We start from the raw sequence: 19446 nt of genomic DNA, 5'->3' as shown, positions 1-19446 counted from the left end.
ATCCTGTAGCTGCTGAGGTCAAGCAGCCAAGAGACAGAGCAGAGTGCCAGGCAATGGAGCCCGAGGAGCCAGGTGAGGTACATGTCAGGGTGGTAGTCACAGGGCTGGACATTTTCAGAAACCAGATTTTCTCTCAGAATATGCCCTGCTGCCCTCATTCTACTGCCCTGCCATCCTCAGCCTAGTCCAGACGACCCCCTCTTCACGGGTCTCCTGCCTCCCTTTCCTGCCTCTGTTGCTCTCCGCACCGCACCAGAGAGGTTTTTAAACCCTGAATGGTGAGGCCACCTCTCCCTTAAGCCTTCTATCCCTGCCCTGGTTGTCACAGCAGCATTGGTAAACTCACCCTATAAATACCAGGTAGCTAACATTTCAACTTTGTAGGCCAAGAGACAAAACCCAAGATGTCAGGTCAGGTAGGTACTTAATCTAACAAGAGAGAAAACACATACCCATGTGTTTTTTTCCCCTGATGAAATCCAGAACTTCATCAAATACTGAAATCTGAATTTCATGTAACATTAATCTTCTGATGATTTTTCCCGCCCAACCACTTAAAAATGGAAAAACTCTTCTTAGCTCACAGTCTGTACAGAAATGGGCTGTGGGACTGACTTGCTAAACCCTGATGTGACTAAATCCACACTTCTTCCCATGCCTTCTGGGCCCTGCATAACCTGACTCCTACCTGTTTCCAGGGCTCACCCTTTGTCCAGCCTCTGGGCACTGAATAGCATTTAAGCTTAGATACTACCTCAGAGGCCCTCCCTGGTACTTGATTCAAAACAGGTGCCACACACATCTACATTATGTTGTTTTGTTTTGTTTTGTTTAGCATTCCCATTCATCACAGACTATAAATTTCATGGTGTGGTGTGTAGTCCATGGCATATTTGTTTGTTTGTTTGTTTTTGATTTTTTTAAAATATTTTATTTATTTGACAGAAATCACAAGTAGGCAAAGAGGCAGGCAGAGAGAGAGGAGGAAGCAGGCTCCCCTCCAAGCAGAGAGCCCAACGTGGGGCTCAATCCCAGGACCCTGAGATCATTACCTGAGCCGAAGACAGAGGCTTTAACCCACTGAGCCACCCAGGCGCCCCCATGGCATATTTGTTAAATGAATGAGTGAACAGTCACCTTTCTGCAAAAGATACTATTACTTAGTTTTACAGATAGAAAACCTAGGCCTTAGGTGAACTGAGCAACCCAAGATCACCCAGCAGAGAGTGGTGAGATGGATTTGATCTTAGGTCTGACAGATTCCACTTACCCCTCATGTTCACTCTTTCCAGTCTAGGAATGACACTGGGAGGAAGGGGTGGGCACCTGGTTCATTAGGGCCTTACGTGAGCCCTTCACTCCTGGGAGTCTCATAGGACTTGAATTCAGGACGGCTGGGACTATTGCTTTTCCCTCAGAGTACTTTCCTATCTGTATCTCACTTTGTCCCCAGACAGTCCCTGTAGAGGCATCCTGACAGGAGTCTGCTGCCAGTGCCATCCATAAACCTGAAAGCATAGGGCAGAGACTACAAACTATTACACAGCATATAATTTACTTTGTGTGAAGTTCAAGAATAGGCACAAGTTGTGTGTTGCCAGAAATCCCAGTGGCAGTCACTGGGGCAGATGCCCGGCAGGAACTGTCCACGGTGCTGAAAGTCCTAGTGCAAGCTGTCTGAATGGTAGCTAAGAGCTCCATGGAGATATTAAAATGTAAATCAGGGGGCGCCTGGGTGGCTCAGTGGGTTGAAGCCTCTGCCTTCGGCTCAGGTCGTGATCCCAGGGTCCTGGGATCAAGCCCCGCATCGGGCTCTCTGCTCAGCAGGGAGCCCGCTTCCTCTTCTCTCTCTGCCTGCTTATGATTTCTTTCTGTCAAATAAATAAGTAAAATCTTTAAAAAATTAAAAAATAAAATGTAAATCAGGTGGCTCAGTGGGTTAAAGCCTCTGCCTTCTGCTCAGGTCATGATCCCAGGGTCCTGGGGTTGAGCCCCACATCGGACTCTCTGCTTAGCAGGGAGTCTGCGTCCTCCTCTCTCTCTGCCTACTTGTGATCTCTGTCAAATAAATAAATAAATAAAATATTTTTAAAAATGTAAATCAGTTAAACTTCAAATTACACATCCAGGGGGCCCCTGGGTGGCTCAGTGGGTTACACCTCTGCCTTCAGCTCAGGTCATGATCTCAGGGTCCTGGGATCAAGCCCCGCGTTGGGCTCTCTGCTTGGAGGGGAGCCTGCTTCCTCCTCTCTCTCTGCCTGCCTCTCTGCCTACTTGTGATCTCTCTGTCAAATAAATAAACAAAATCTTAAAAAAAAAAAAAAAAAAAACTCATTCAACTGAGCATTCATGCATCTACTAAAAATACATCTTTTTGAAACCACAGACTCAAGTATCACTGTGTGGGTTCAGATCCTCACCCATCACTTGCTTTGTATCCCTGATTTAACCTCTCTCTGGCCTCCTGTCCCTTCCTGTAGAACAGTGATGATAGTACCTCTTTTTTCTCATGTTAGGGCACTTGGCCAGAATTGCACAGCCAACCCTTGAGAAGTTAGCGCCCTGGGGATGGCATGGAGCTGCAACACAGGCAGCTGCGGCTGCTCTCAGGGTCTTGGCTCAGACATAGTCCCCTGTTTTCGAGGGAGGGGTCTGAGGCCCAGCCTCCAAGGATCATATCAGAGGGCTGCTTTCTTTGGGGCCCTGACCTCAGTGACCCCCGGCCCAGCGTAGGAACCAGGACAAGATGAAGGATGTAAAGTTGGTGTGGCTTCTGGCAGCATGGACACCATGCGCTGGTCCTATGTTACATTTTATTTCACAGAGACTTTCTAAGACATAATGCCATCCATCCTCCCTGGAGCCTGTGCTTTTTGTACCCAGGAAGAAATTGGCCCAGAGCAGGAATATGGCCTGTTAGTGGCTCACAGTGGAGCTGTGGGTCCAGGGCTTCGTACTCTAAGTATTTGTCATCTTCTAGGTCACTGTGGACCCATGGTGGCTGTGTATATCCCTTTACAAGAGTCCAGGTAGGCTGTCACATCCCCAGACTAATTCTGGGGTGTGTGGGTCACCCCATCTGTCTATGTGGACACAGGACTCACTATCTTGGCTGGTCATGGATGGGGACAAGAGTGGGGGTGCCTCCATGGAAAAGTTCAACTGCAGCAAACATCTTACCCCTCGATGCCTCAGTTTCCTTCCTATAAAATGGGTCAGGTAGTGTCGATCCTAACTATCCCTCATAGGGACAGAATGAGAATCAAGCAAGCTTATGAAAGGTGCCCACATCATGACTGGCATATAGTAAATGTTGAGGGCTGTGGTTCTGCCAAGTTCTGGAGGATAAACAGGAGGGAACAGACCCAGGGTGAGCAGTGCAAGAGGAAACACCTATGGGAGGGTCTGGACCAGGAGGGCCAGAGCCCCTGGGAAAGAGTCTAGGGGCTGGCAAGGGGAGGGATGTGAGGTGAGGGGACTTTGGGGCTTGGGTCTCTGGGGCCTGAGGGCAGATCTGGCCTCCCTCACATCCGCTCCCCTCCCCCAGCTCTTCCTTCTCAGGGGAGCATCAAGGAAGACAAGCCCAAGGCCCAAGATAATGCATTGCCAGCAGATGCCTTCCACGTGAGTTTCCAGAAATTTCACTCGTCTCAGCAGGCATCCTCCTTTCTATTCTTGTTTCTCTGGTGCTCGACCACTCGTCACTGGAATGGAGCCACAGATCCCAAGGAGCATGAGTCCTGGGGCAGGGCCCCTTCCTCAGTGGCCAGGGCTCTCTTCCTCCTCTTCCTCTCCTTCTCCCTTCACTCCAGGATGGGGCTGAGTGAGCCTGTCAGTCTAGGGCACCTTGCAGGAAATCCATGCCTGGACCGATCTGGGACACAGGCTCTTTATGGTCACCCTGTTTACCAGCCAACATCCAGGAAAGGGACAGAGCAGGGACTGGCATATGCCGACACCTGGAAGATGTTAATGGGTAAATGAGTGAATGGGGGCACTGAACAGCGTTTAGAAAGGTGGTTCGGGGCTTTGAGTATTGATGGTAAGTAGTTCCTCTGAAATTGATGGTGTCTGCTGACAGGCCCTTTATTCATGGGTTCCCCAGGGAGACAGCCACACAAAGGCAGAGGGATTGTTTCTATGGTCTCAGGGTGCTGCCGTGGGGCAAAAAATCCAGGTTGGGGACACTTACTGGTCCCAGAGCACATGTGGCTGGTCTTGGATGCCATCACATCCTCCAAGCCTCTCCTGCCCAGCCCTAAAGTGGATGTAGACCACACAGGTGTGACAGATGGCTTTGTTGGGGGCTGACAGGGGCCATCCAGCTGTCACTCTAAGGCCACAAACCTGAGTGCTTTGGGAAGGGATGAGGCATCACTGCGTCTTAATCTGCTTAGGTTCCTATAGCAAAATACCGTGAAACGTGTGGCTTAATCAACAAATTTATCCCTCAAAGTTTTGGAGACTGGAAGTGCAAGATGAGGGTGCCCACAGGGCTGGTTCCGGTGAGCCTTCTCTTCCTGGCTTCCTGATGAGCTAGCTTCTCTCTGTGTCCTCACACACTGAGGGAACGAGGGAGACGAGAGCACACATGCTTTGTCTCTCCCTCTTCTTATGAGGGCACTAGTCCCATTGTGGGGCTCCGTCCTCATGACCCCATCTAAACCCAATTCTCCCGCCAAAGGCCGCATTTCTCATTACCTTCTTCCTGAGGAGTAAAGCTGTAACAGGAGTTTGGAGACAACACAATTATTCAGGTGAGACCGCAGTACCCAGTGTCAAGGTGTTAACAGCGCCACTCACAACATGAGCCACGCCCCTCCCCCATGACAAGAGGGTGTTTCCCAGAACATTCACATCCTACTGTTCCCCATGGGGCTGGCCCTGCTCAGATGGGGTCCATGGCTGAGCCAACGCATGTGGGATGTTTCAGAAGCCAGTGACATTTAAGGATGTGGCCATAGATTTCACATGGGAGGAGTGGGGGCTGCTGGGCCTCACACAGAGGATCCTGTACCATGACGTGATGCTGAGGAACTACAGCAACTTAGTGTCTCTAAGGAGGCCTTCCTGTCACTTCTTCATTCATGTCCCGTGTGTGCATTTCCATGTGTGTTCACACATACATGTACGTATTTATCCCCTGCCTTGTCCCCAGTAACCCACACCCAGGTATGTCCTTGCTCTGACCTGTGTTCCCCAGTTGGTTCCCATCTGTGTAGAGTGGACGCCCTACCCCGTATCACCAGAGACCTCCTGTGCCTGGGGCACACACGCTGCCTTGTTGGGTCTGTTGGGTCTGTTGGGGTCTGGCTGGCTTGTGGCAACAGCATCAATATTTCCCTCCTACTTTCTAACGATGTGCAGGACTTCCTGATTGCAAACCAGATGTGATCTCCAAGCATGAGCAGTGGGAAGATCCCCGGACTATGGAGAGAGGTGTCCCAAGAGGTCCAGATGAGTGAAGTTAGCATCTATCAGATCAAGTGTTTTTTAAAATTAATCTCTCCCCCCAGTTTTCTTTTTGAGGTATAATAACAGACAAAATGTATATATATTTAAACAGTACAGCATTTTGTTTTGAAATACATATACATTATGAAATGATCACCACCATCAAACTAATTGATATATCCATCACCTCACATAGCTGTGATATTTTTTCTGTGGTGAGAAAGATTACAATTACAATTGTGAGGTACACAATACAGTTTTGGAACCTGTGGTCACCATAGTTACAATACTATAGTTCAGATCAGTTTATTTCTCCTCCTGGGGCAAGGAGGTGCAATGTACATCGACCAGAAAAGAGCCAGTAGGCAGAAGCCTGTAAATAAAACCGACGGTCACTTAGGGATCACTTCCAGAGACCCGATAGCCACTAATCCGCCTCCTGTCTCTGTGATTTGCCTGTTCTGACATTTCATATAAATGAAGTTTATATAAATGTATTTGTATAAATTCATTTGTTTTTCCTATAGATACAGGTCATACTATGTGTGGTCTTTTTGTGTCTGGCTTCTAACCTCTGGCAGTAGTGGTCTATGAACGCTCATGTCCAGGTTTTTGTTTGACTGTTTTCCATTCTGTTGACCAGGCCCTGTTGTGGTAAGGGTGTGGTTGTAAAACACCCCCAGTGGCAGCTGACAGGTGGGGTGGCTCTTGGTGGCCTTGGCCCCTAGCCTTTCTGTGTTCCATTCTGCCATTTTCCTTCCTTACCATGCAGAAGAGGCTTGACAGCAGGCCTGTGGCCACCATTCTTGGAAAGGCCTGGTGCAGGGTTGGCCTTTGACTGGTCTGGGAACATGGATCGTGGGAGGATTCCCACCATGTCTTAAATGGTAAGAGTGTCTCACTACGCCCAGACTATTTGTCCAGACAGTGTCGTTTATACTGAATGCCTATTTTCCTTCTGAGAGTGTGGGATTTTGGTAGATGCTACACAGTGGGTGCATTTATGTGGCCAGCCCCCAGTGAAACCCTGGGTACGGAGTCTCTAACAAACCAGAGACTACACTTTGTATGTTCATGTCCAGCGTAGGAGGGGTTTGGTGCATGCTGCGTGGCTCCACTGGAAGAGGGCTCTGCCCCCTGTGCCTTTTCCCGTCACGGATTTTGCCTAGTGTCCTTTTGCTCTAATCAGTCACAGCCACAGTGTGGTTCTTTTTCAAGTCCTGTAAGTCCTAGGGAGGCACCAAGCCTGTAGTGGTCTTCTGGACCTTGATCTCTTCAATCTTCTGTCCTCAGCTGCAGGAATGCTGCTGAAAGGCACAGGTCTGTGTGTCCCAGTCTGACTGAGGTTCTGTCCATCCCTTTCAGACGGGTTAGGGCTTGAGCATGTTTCTTTGCTTATTTTTCAGACACAGAGCCTAGGCCCCAAACTGCACGGCTGCCTTTAGAGAAAGGTGCTCTGCTTCAGGGGCCAAGGACAGTGGGACTTACAGGGCAGGATTTCTGGCACACCATCCAGAAAGAAGCCACAGAGCAGGAAGGCCAGGTGGTAGAGAGACAATGCCAAGAAATGATACTCAGCCAGGGGAAGAGGAGCCCAGAGTGGAGCCTTGCAGGGACTTTCTCCTGGCACCCATTCCTCACTGAGCACCAGTCCTCTCAGGGCTCAAGCTCCCACAAGCCACGTTGGCAAAAAGGGCCTCACCTGCCTTTCAGTCCTAGATCAGGGCACCCTGCCAAGAAGAGAGTGTATGTCTGGAAGCCCCCCGCTCTTTTCCAGACCCAGTCACCCACAGGGAGCTCACACTGTGGGGGACACGCTGGTGCGTGGTGAGTGGGGAGATGGCTTTGGCAAGAATACACACCTTGTGGGCTCTCCACGGATTCCCGGTAAACGGAAGGCCTACATGTGCGAGGAGAGTGGGAAGGTCTTCGGACAGAGCACACATCTCGTTCAACACCAAAGCACACTGGCAAGAAGCCATACTGTGGGGGGAATGTGGCCGGCCTTCCAGCAAGAACTCATCGCTTGTTAAGCACCAGCGGGTGCACATGGGCGAGAAGCCCTTCAGCTGTGGGGAGTGCGGGTGCGCCTTCAGCTGGCGCTCGCACCTCGCACAGCCCCAGCGAGTCCGCACCAGGGAGAGGCTGTTCACTCGCTGTGAGTGCGGCAGAGCCTTTGCCGAGTCTTCAGGCCTCCTGGTCCCCCATAGGACCCACGCGGGGAGAGGCCTTGTGAGTGCCGCACGTGCTGCAGGCCTCCGCTCCTCGCTGGCCGAGCACTAGCACCGCCGCGCGCGTCGGGAATGTGGGAACCGCCACGCTTTCGGCCAGAGCTCCTCCCTGGCCAAACACCAGAGGGTGCGCACAGGCGAGCGGCCCTAGGAGCGTGGAGAATCATGAGGACCTTCAGCCAGAGCACGCTCCTCACCCGGCACGAAGGGATCCACAGTGGGGAGAAGCCCTCTGTGTGTGGGGACCGCGGAAGGGCCTTTGTGCAGAGCGCCGCCTCACCCTCCACCTGGGACGCACACCGGGGAGGAGCCCCACAAGTGCGACAAGCGCAGCAAGGCCTACATCCAGATGTCCCACCTCACTAAGCACTACCAGGTGCACACGTGGGAGCAGCCCTATATGTGTAGTGTGTGCAGCAAAGCCTTCAGCCGCGGCACACACCTCATGCAGCGCCGGTGCGTCCATGCGGGCACCGGGCCCTGCATACGCTTCCTGAGCTGGAAGACTGGTCCGCAAGCCTGTGGCCCTCCTTCCCTGTCGGAGGGTTCACGCTGTACAGAAGCCCTTTAAGTGTCACAAATGTGAGAAAGTCTTCAGTCCAGGCAGATCTCTAGCCTGGCACCGGAAAGTCCTTTCCCAGGGGACACCACGTGAGTGCGGCGGGTATCAGAAGACCCTCGGCAGCACTTTCCGCGCTCATCCCTCAGTGACCCGGGCGCGCACCGAACATGGCGGCGACCCGTCGTCTTTGGTGTGGTGTTTCTCCTTGGCAGAGGGCGCCGGGAGGATCAACAACCCCGGGCCGGTGCAGAGCAGCCCCTTGCCATCATACACGTCTTGCTGCAGGGTCAGCCGGTTAGGTGAGAAGGCCAGAGTAGCCTTCAAGGGGAGCAGCAGCCCCTCCCGTGCTCCATCATGCAGGTTCCCACAGATGTCCACCAGGTGGTCGGAGAGACTACGGTCCCAGCAGGTCTGGAACAGTCGTTTCAGGTTTTGCCAAGGCAAAAATGAAATTAAAAACAAAAACCAAAAAACATGAAACTTAAAAAGATGCTTTTTCAGGGCACCTGGGTAGCTCAGTCAGTCGAGCTTTTATCCACTTTAGAGAGTGCACATCCTCTCTCCCTTAAAGTGAATAAATAAATCTTTTTTTTTTTAAAGATTTTATTTATTTGACACACAGAGAGAGAGATCACAAGTAGGCAGAGGCAGACAGAGAGAGAGGAGGAAGCAGGTTCCCTGCTGAGCAGAGAGCCCGATTCGGGGCTCGATCCCAGAACCCTGAGATCATGACCCAAGCTGAAGGCAGAGGCTTAACCACACTGAGCCATCTAGGCACCCCGTAATATTACTTTTTAAAGATACATTTATTTTAGAGTGTGAAAACATTTCCATGAGAGAGAAGACTGGGCATGAACTAAGACAGGACACGGACACACACACATACACAAACATCACAAATCACAGAAGTGCACACAACATCTGGCAAAAAACAGTCACCCAGGAGCCCCCATCCTTGCTTTTATTTATTTTTTAAGATTTTATTTATTTAACAGAGAGGGAGATCACAAGTAGGCAGTGAGGCAAGCAGAGAGAGAAGGGGAAGCAGGCTCCCTGCCGAACAGAGAGCCCGATGCGGGGCTCGATCCCAGGACCCTGAGATCATGACCTGAGCCAAAGGCAGAGGCTTAACCCACTGAGCCACCCAGGTGCCCCAATAAATCTTTAAAAATTAAAAAAAAAAAAGATGCTTTTTCAGTTGTTGGTGCCTTGTATTAACTCTGGCCATATGGTTTTGTTTTTTTCTTCGGCCAGAAAGTAAGGTTTGTAATGCTGAAATGTGGTGTGTCACAGTCCTGGTATTTTATTTTATTTATTTAGGAGAACACAAGCAAGGGGAGCAGGAGGGGGAAGAGCAGGCTCCCTGCAGGGAGCCCAACGTGGTACTCAGTCCCAGGACCCTGGGATCATGACCTGAGCTGAAGGCAGATGCTTAATGACTGATCCACCCAGGCGCCAAAAGTTGCAGTCTTTAAAAAAGACATTGTGTGTCATTCATCACTTTCAACACAAGGATTTCATTAAAATCATCTGAGCCGGTGACATTCACGTAAGACCTTAGCACTTGGTAAGCACTTACACCCATTGTTCCATTCATCCTCTCAGCACCCCTGGGATGCAGATATTTTTATCCCCACTTTAGAGACAAGTTGCTGAGTTGTTGTTCTTGTTCTTGTTGTTGTTTTAAGACCTACTTATTTGAGGAGGGTAGTGGTAGAGGAGACAATCCCAAGCAGACTGTGCTGATCATGGAGACTGACACAGGGCCCAATCATGACCCTGAGACCATGACTTGAGCTAAAACCAAGAGTCAGACGCTTAACCGACTGAGCCACCAGGCGCCCCAAGGAGCTGAGATTTTCAGAGGTTAAACCATTGCCAGAGGACCTCGGCTAGAAGCCACTCACTTTTCAGGATAAAAATATATGAGTTAGCAAATGGGGACAGAGAGGGAACAGTCCCTCCATCCCTTTCAGCATATGCAAGGGGTATTTACTATAAGGAGGCAGTTCTAGAATTTGCCGTTCTCCTGTGACTGAGAAATGGTGGGGTGATTGGGTCCCACCTGAAGAAGCAGGTTGAACCATCAGCTGACTTAGGTAAAGGCAGAAAGTAGGAGCTGGCAAGCCACTGCTCAGTCTAGATGTTGGTTACGTGCCTGCTGGAGCCATTCCTTCATCCCGTCACAGGTGTGAGCCTTTCACTTTCCCACACAGCTTCACTCAGGAGTTCTCTGTGGCCATCAGGATGTGGTCTGGCCTTGAAGCCCCTGCATTCACACACCATACCCCATCTTTCTGGGTTCATTTCCAGTCATCCCTGTGTTGTCCAAACCCAGGTTGGTTTGGTCTCCTGTCCTCAGCATCAGCTCCAGGGCCCCTCCTCACTGGCTGAATCAGAAGCAACGTGTCTTACCCTCATGTCCCGCGTGGCATTAAGAACATTGTGTTGTCATTGTCCATGTCCTTGTTCAGAGGCCACTCTGGACCCAGAGCCCCTTCAGCACACACCTGTCTGAGGTGCCTCCATAGACCCATCCCCTGGCACGTGGCTGGGACAAAATTGGGACAGAATGAGTAAGTGAACCAGGGAGATGGGGCGGGCTTGCCACAGACCCCCAACTCAGCCCCTGTAAAAACAGGGACTGTGTCCTGGCAGCAAGGTGGAGGGACAAGGAGGGATGGGCCAGCTCTCAGCAAAGGCTGCTTCCTTCCTGCAGGGTGGTCGGGCCTAAGAACCAGCTAAATCCAGCTCCATGGGTTTGTAGTCCAGCATAACCCCAAGGCACTCTGGGTCTTTACTCCCTGCCTCACGTTCTTGTCTGCGAAATGGGGATGGTGAACGCCTCCCAGCATGAACATGTTAACTTGGAGAGAAAGTATGTGCAGTGTGAGTGTCGTTCCACCAGGAAGCACCTTCCACCTGAGGCAGGTCAGTGACGGTTACAGATTGGCTGAGGTTGGGTGATGAGAAAGAAGTGCCACAAACAGCTGGCAGGAACAGCCCTGCCGGGGGAGAGGGCAGGAGGTGGGAAACACCCAGCTCTTATGGGATCTGATGGTCAGGGCAGAGTCTGGCACAGCAACACACAGTAGCAGAATGGTACCCACAGAATGGCCCTGGACGATTCACTTTCTCCAGAAGGCCAGTCTTCAAGTTCTCTGCCCATTCCTATTGATGGTGCACCTGTGTGTGTCTCATATCGAACGTCTGTCTGCAGAGAGCTGTTCAGACACTGTGCAGAGGGCAGGGAAGCTGCGGGCACTAGCTGCGGGAGGCAGAGACTGGGCCTCTAGGCCCAGCTGGACTGTCCTGGGGCAGGAGGCAAGGGGGAGTCCCTGGGGCCTCGAGGCTGTCACTTCACTCCTTGGGTGGTGTGCACCTGCACTTAAACACACCCTCACAAAACATGGCACGCTCACACACCGACAGAAGATGCTCTCTCTCTTCTTTTTTTTTTTTTTCAAATATTTTATTTATTTGACAGACAGAGATCACAAGTAGGCAGAGAGGCAGGCAGAGAGAGAGGAGGAAGCAGCCTCCCCACCGAGCAGAGCAGAGCAGAGAGCCAGATGCGGGGCTCGATCCCAGGACCCTGAGATCATGACCTGAGCCAAAGGCAGACACTTAGTGACTGAGCCACCCATGTGCCCTGACGTGAGAGTTTCTTATCTCTAGTTTTCCATATTATAGAGTCAGGTTTATTATCTCCATGCTATGGAGAAAGTGGAGACCCAGAGAAGTAGAATCATCTGCCTGAGCAGGAGAGAGTAAGAAGCACAATTGGGAACTGAGATCCGCCGGGTCCCTCCTGATAGCCTGTACTTCCTATTGCATCCCCCCGCTCCTTAGCCAGTGGTTCCCAGCCTCACTTACACGTGAGAATTGCCTGGATAAAAATCTGGGTGACCAAACCAAACCCCAAACCAGTGCGATCTGGATCTGTGGTAGGCAGAATAATGCCTCCTCTCCCTGCTTAAAGATGCCTACCTCGTAATCCCCAGAACCTATGAATATGATACTTTACACGGCTAAAGAGAATTTGCAGACGGGAGGTGGGGGGGGGTGGGGAGAATCCTGGGTCACCAGGTGGATCCAGTGTCATCACAAAGATCCTTTTAAGTGAAAGAGAAAGGCAAAGAGGACCAGAGTCAGAGAAGGAAATGAGATGACATTGACGCAGATAGGAAACAAGGAATGTAGACGAGACAAGGAAATAGCTTTCTCCTGGAGTCTCAAGAAAGAACTTCCCCTGCCACTAGGGCGATTTTAGCCCCTTGAGACCCATTATGGACTTCTGACTTCCAGAAAGATCTTTGTTGTTATAAACCACTACATTTGTGGTAATTCGTTAGAGCAATAGGAAACCAATGCAGCCTCTCTAGACACAAACCAGACCAGTGGAGCACAACCAGCTGTACCCGGGGGAAAACAGGAACAATGGTTTATGGAAGTGATAAAAGAAAAATCAGGAAAAATGTGGGGCTCTTTTCCCTGGTATGTGGGTGGGAAGGCAAGTTCTGCTTGGAGGCAGGGAGGCACCAGTGATGTGAAGCTGGGCTGGAGAGAAGGCAGGGCTGAGAGCTGGAAAGCAGAAGCTGCCAGAGGTAGGGCACCTGGGTGGCTCAGTTGGTTGAGTGACTGCCTTCGGCTCAGCTCATGATCCAGGATCCAGTCCTACATTGGGCTCCCAGCTCGATGGGGAGTCTGCTTCTCCCTCTGACCTTCTCCCCTCTCCTGCTCTCTCTGTCTCTCTCAAAAATAAATAAATAAAATCTTAATTAAAAAAAAAAAAAAAAAAGCAGCAGCTGCCAGAGGTAAAGCCTTCAGTGGTGCAGAAAGGGATGGCCACAGCAGAGCCGGGAAACTGGATTAACCAGAACCACCCAGAGAGTGCCTGGTGCACAAAAGGGGCCCAATAAAAATGTGGTCTCTTGTTATGATTACTGGGGCTGAGCATCCTGGGGCTCTTCCTTTGACAACAAAAGGCAGAAAAGCAAAGGGGAGGCCAAGAAGACCCAAGGAGATGAGGGCAGCCAGTGCCACCGTGTGTCTACCAGTGGTGAGAAAACGAGAAGGGGCCATGTGCACAAAATACCAGTGCAGGCAAATCTATGGAGGCAGAAAGCAGATTAATGGCTGTCAGAGGCTGGGGATGGGAGAATAGGGAGTAACTGCTAATGGATATGGGGTTTGTTTTTGGGGTGAGGAAAACCTTCTGGAATTAGACAGGGGTGGTCTTTGCACAACCTTGTGAATATATTAAAAAGTGAACTGCATGGGGCGCCTGGGTAGCTCAGTGGGGTTAAGCATCTGCCTTCAGCTCAGGTCATGGTCTCAGGGTCCTGGGATTGAGCCCACATTGGGCTCTCTGCTCAGCAGGGAGCCTGCTTCCCCCTCCCCCGCCTGCCTCTCTGCCTACTTGTGATCTCTCTCTCTCTGTTAAATAAATAAATAGAATCCTTAAAAAAATAATAAAAATGGGGGCGCTTGGGTGGCTCAGTGGGTTAAGCCTCTGCCTTCAGCTCAAGTCATGATCCCAGGGTCCTGGGATTGAGCCCCACATCAGGCTCTCTGCTCAGCGGGGAGCCTGTTTCCCTCTCTCTCTCTCTCTCTCTCTCTCTGCCTGCTGCTCTGCCTACTTGTGATCTCTCTGTCAAATAAATAAATAAAATCTTTGAAAAAAATTAAAATTAAAATTTAAAAAAAAAAAAAAAAGTGAACTGCAGGGGCACCTGGGTGGCTCAGTGGGTTAAACCCTCTGCCTTCGGCTTGGGTCATGATCCCAGAGTCCTGGGATTGAGCCCCACATTGGGCTCCCTGCTCAGCAGGGAGCCTGCTTCCTTCTCTCTCTCTCTGCCTGCCTCTCTGCCTACTTGTGATCTCTGTCAAATAAAAAAATAAAATCTTTTTAAAAAGTGAACTGCACACTTTAGAAGGATGAACTTGAGGTATGTGAGCTATAGTTTAAAAAGAAGGGAGTTAATTTTTAAAGGGAAAATAATATGGAAAGAGAACCAGGCAAAAGGGCAAACTCTGGCAACGGGGAGGGAAGCAATGAGAGTGTAGGTGTAAGATGAGAGAGAGGACATGCCTTAGGCCTTCTGGACGATGGGAGATAACGTGGGGCATGGAGACAGCATAGCCACCAGGGCTCTTCCGCAGGTCCAAGCTCCCCGGAAAGGCTTTGCCACACTACTTGCATTCGTACCACTTCCCTCTGGGGTGGGTCCTCTGGTGTACTTTTTAGTACACTATATACCGGGAAAGGAAGACTTTTCTACACTCGTGGCATTCATAGGGTTTCACTTCAGTATGGATCCTCTGGTGATCAATGAGGTTAGACCAGCACCGAAAGACTTTCCCACGGGTGCTACATGGACAGGTGCTACATGGATAGGGCTTTTTCCCAGCGTGAGTCCTCTTGTGCACAGGGAGGGCCAAGTGCTCCCTGAAACTCTTCCAATACAAGCTGAACCTGCAGGGACTCCTGTCCACACAGGCAGCCTAGGACACAACTGCCTCTGGCATGTGCTCAAAGTTTCCTCCATGTGCACCTAACATGTGTGGTTTCTTTTCCACAGCAACGTTCTATTTTTTTATAGAGCTGGAAGGTATCCTGACACTCCTCACAACTTTTTAAAAAAAGATTTTATTTATTTATTTGTCAGAGAGAGAGAATACAAGCAGGAGGATCAGCAGGCAGATGGAGAAGCAGGTTCCCCGCTGAGCAAGGAGCCCCATGCAGGACTTGATCCCAGACCCTGGGATCATGACCTGAGCCAAAGGCAGATGCTTAAGTGACTGAGCCACCTAGGCGTCCCCCCCTTCTCACAACTTTATTGCCTATAACCTCTCCCCATACTAGGAGATTCTAGTCTATTGACTATTTCCCAAAGGTCTATTGGGGAATGACCTTTTCTTAAAATATTTTTACCTAGAAAAGTCTCCTCAGTAGCATCAGCGTCTTTGAAGGCAGAGCCCCGTGAGCTCTTTTTTCTGATGACCTCCCTTGTTACCTTGAACTGCAGCAGCTCTTTGAATATGCTCTGTGGTTACCGTCCTTGATCTGAAAGAAACCAAGATCACAAATGTCAACTCCGTTGACTGTCTAAGCTGAAAAAAAAAAAAAAAAAAGTATTGATGAAGTAGACAGAATTAACGGTTCAGTTCTCTACCCCTCCTTGTAATATATAGCCTTGGCCATATTTGTGTTTCTTCTCACTAAAGGCAGCATGGATGCCTCTTCCTTGACTTTGGGTGTGGTCATGTGACTTGCTTTGGCCAACAGAATCTAAGTGGAGTTGCTAGTATGTTAGTTCTGAGCCTGGGCCTCAAGCCTGCAGGCATCTCTGTCATCACCATGAGATAAACTTGCCCTATGAGCCATACAAGACAAATACAGCAGAGATGGACCCAACCTATAGCCTGGAACCCAGCCCAGATTAGCCAATTCTTAGACTCATGAGAGAAAAAAGTGCTTACTGCTGTCGGTCAGTGAACTGTTGTAGCAGTTCATTACAGAGCAATAGCTGACTGACATAACTGCCAAATTAGGAATAAAAGATGGGGTTTGAATTCTGGGGAGAAGATGAGAAAGAGAGAGAGGGAGAGGAGAGTATATTCAGGAAAACCCAGAGGTCCAGAGCACTGGTCCAGTAATCAGAGAATAAGCATAAATGTGTCTTCCAAAGTCTGGGGTGTGGAGTGGAAGGGCCACGGTGAGGATGGAAAGTAAGACAGAATCCAGATAAGCAGCTTCAAGAATGGAATACTGTCACTCCGCCATTCATTTTTCACAACTCTTCTTGGGTCTCTGACCTGTGCTAAGCACCAAGGATGCCCCAGCCTCAGGTCATAGAAAGGGTAAGACTCCTCTCTGCTCTAACAGCACAGACTCCTAATCTGGACAGAGAGGAAGGCCCTGAGGAAAGCTCCCATCGACTTTCCAGATCACCCCACAACTACTGTCAATCCAGGCTCGTTACTCCCTGGCACCTGGGTCTCCTCTGGCTGTTGCCCTCTGTCCCCTACCCTCAGAAGCCTCCCAGAAAGTATCCCCACACTCATACCAATGCCCCTTCATCCCATTACATGCTGAACTGCGTCCCACCCAAATTCACACATTAACACCCTAACCTAACGCCTGGTATATCCCAGAATGTGACTGTATTTGGAGACAGGACCTTTAAAGAGATAGCAAACATTAAACGAAGTCATATGGGTGGGCCCTAATGCAGTGACTGGGAGCTGTAGCAAAGTAAAACACTCTCAGGCTCCTGGGCCAGCCTTGCTCTCCCCTTGGATGCTGCACTTCAACCCATCAAGCCTGTCTGTTCTGTCTTCAAAACAGACCTGTATCTGACCACTTAGCAATACTTCTACCTCTACCATCCTGATCCAACCTACCCTGCTCCCCGGGATTCCAGCAGCACTCACCTCCTAGGTCTCCCTGCCTCTACCTTCACCCCAGGAGACTTCCCCTATAACAGCCAGAGGAATCCTACAAAGAGCTAAATCAAAGCACAGTCCTCTGGCCAAAGGCTTCCCATGGCTCCCACCTCTCTCAGGGTAGACATCCAAGTCCACACATGGCCCATAAGCTCTGCACCACCTGCCCCCACAGGCCTCCCGATTCTATCCCTATCCTTTGCTATGTCCTTCCCTCAATCCACCCCAGCTGGGCCTCCTTGCCTATAACCGCCTCGGGCTCTTGGGATTAGCATTCCATCTACTGAAACACTCTGCCTCTTCCCTCTATTCAGGACTCAGCTAGGATGCCACCTCCTCTGAAGCAGTTTTTGCATCTTTGATTTTGTCTGCCTTCCCAACAACGTCCACTCCATAGAGGCAGGCGGTGCCTGTCGTCTTCACTGCAGGTCCCATCTGGGATGGCACTGGCCCTTACTGCTCAGTGCACATCTGTGGAAGACACAAGGTGCTCATTCTGGCTGCAGGCAAAGTTCTGACGAGCAGAAGGGGCCATGATCACAGGCTGGGGTCAGTAAGCATGGGCCAGGCCAACCTCAAAGCCTCACCACACGGGCTAGGCCCCTATCCACCCTGTCCTCCGCCACCAGATGGAGTCTCCTGCTCAGACTCTCCACAGAGGACATGTTCTCACATACAGTCACACATTCAGGCATCCACACTATCACACAGTCACATCCGCGATCACAGTCACAGTCCCTGCACCATCACAGAGCAATTCTACACAGTCTGGGACCCTCCTGCTGTATCAGGCCCTCCTGGGTACCACCACCAGACACCCTCTCTCAATGTGACAGCCACAGCGTGCTGCAGGATTATCACATATGGTGACTAACACAGAGAGCACACGCACAAGTTACACACACCAGAACTACCCACACACGTGGTCACAGCAAATGACACATTCACTCTAGACTGTGGGGCACCTACAGCCACAAAGGACAAACACGTGCAATCAGCTGTATATGGTCACAAAAAGCAACACATGCTACACACGCAGACACCCCTCACACCGACACCGTCACCCCTCACCCCCACGCACCGTGCACGCTTCCACCTACCGCACAGCCCCTGGCCCAACTCTCCACTCACGTGCGCCACAATCCCACAGTGGGCCAGCCTTCTGCCCATTACCCGCCCGCACTGCAACTACCGTCGTACCCCCAGGGTGCGCAGGAGGGGACGCGGGGCTTTCTGGGGCTTGTAATCCAGGAGGATGGGAGGGCGGCGTACGGGCTGCAGGGCTTGAAACGCGAGACCCCTGAGCATTGTGGTTCCGCCGAGCCCGCGCGCCCGCGGGACGGCGAGGCGCATTCTGGGAATTGTGGTCCGGGAGGGCGGGCGCGCTGCTGGACAGCGCGGCGCATTCTGGGAGTCGTGGTCCCCACGAGCGGGCGCCTCCCCGTGAGCTCCCGGAAGTCGCTCCCGCCTCGCGGGTGAGGTGAGTCTTGGGGCGGTCCGCTGGGGTCGCGGCGGGAGAGGAACCCTCCAGGCCCCGAAGCCGCCAGCTTCTGCGGTGGTCTGTGCGAGGCGTGCGGGACCGACCCGAGCGCTGACCACAAGCGGCGCGACTGGAGGGCCGCGTGATGGCCGCCCCAGCCGAGTGTAGAACTCCCTGCCCGAGCGTGGCGCCAGCGGACGAGGATGCAGCCTGAGAGTGGGCTGCAGCGGCGTCACGCCGCGGGCGCGCGTTTCTGACTGGCCGCTAGCTGTGGTGTGTGGCCGATGGGACTGGGGGCTTGCGTTCCCGGGGGAGTTGTGTGCCGTCAGGCGTGGGAGCGTGGGGGTGTGGCTGCGGGGCTGGCTGCGCCGAGCTGGGGAATGACTGGGTTCGCGGGGGCGTTGGCGCCGCTGTGAGGACGTGCGGCTCCTGCCCTGACTGGGATTTGTAAAGTTTTTCCCGCGAGATAAACAGAACACCAGGCAAAGTGGGTGCAAGGCAAGATTTATTAAAAACACTCTCCGGGGAAGTTTCAGGGCTCAGGAGAAGGGCAGCCAGGAAAGTTGCGCCGGGAGGAGGTGGGCACCCTCGGGAAGGTTCTGCGACTCTGAAAAGCAGAGTGGTGGAAGTCGCGCTCAAGGCAGGGAGGAGGGGGCTTTTAAGGGGTCTCGAGGGGAACTCGGGTCTTTTGGCAAGTTTCCCTTATTTGGATATTTCGCCTGCTCATCGGGGTCCCATTGGTCCACTGGAGCCTGGGGCGGGGGGGTCTCAGATTCTTACTTGGGCCTTTGTTCTCCTGTCCGAGCTCAAGTCTTTTGGCGGGGACTTTCGCCATCTTGGGCCTTTGTTCTTCTGTCCGAGTTCAGGTTTTGTGCTGGGAACTTTCACCATCTTAAGCAGCCCTTTCTGCCAGCCCAACATTCCGACTTTTTGCTTAATATAATGGTGTCAGGGCGTTGGCTCAGTTCTGGCTACTTCCTGCCTCCTCATAGGGGTAGTCGGAAGTGGGCAGGCGAGAGTAGGGCTGGAGGAGTTGAGTGACGGACACTCGGACAAGTTCTTGTAGGCGATCCTGCAAGTATTGGAAAAGACAGGGAGCAACTGAAGACTAGAAGGAGGATTATGCATACAGGTCCTGCCAAAGGGAGCAGCCAGGTTACCCAGGTGTAGGGGTCCAGGCTCCAGGAAGACATGTCTGGCCTCCGTGCTTGGATCCGATCCCTGAGTTCTTTGATCCTGGAGGTAGCTATACCTGGTTGTTTAACAAA

The 19446-nt window shown here is 51.5% G+C and overlaps 1 long non-coding RNA gene across 1 annotated transcript; it reads right to left on the bottom strand.

Annotated features, from left to right (window-relative positions):
• Window positions 1–8231: 8231 nt before the first annotated feature.
• Window positions 8232–18037, bottom strand: LOC122912123. Its single transcript, XR_006385548.1, has 3 exons — window positions 17899–18037; window positions 15185–15316; window positions 8232–8658 (listed from the first exon to the last, which is right to left on the bottom strand). It is a non-coding gene; the product is annotated as an uncharacterized LOC122912123 (long non-coding RNA).
• Window positions 18038–19446: the final 1409 nt, after the last annotated feature.

The sequence above is a fragment of the Neovison vison genome, chromosome 7, assembly GCF_020171115.1.
Source record: "Neovison vison isolate M4711 chromosome 7, ASM_NN_V1, whole genome shotgun sequence".
Lineage (NCBI taxonomy): Eukaryota > Metazoa > Chordata > Mammalia > Carnivora > Mustelidae > Neogale > Neogale vison.
The sequence above is the reverse complement of the archived record's forward strand: the minus strand, read 5'-3'. Positions and strand labels throughout refer to the sequence as shown.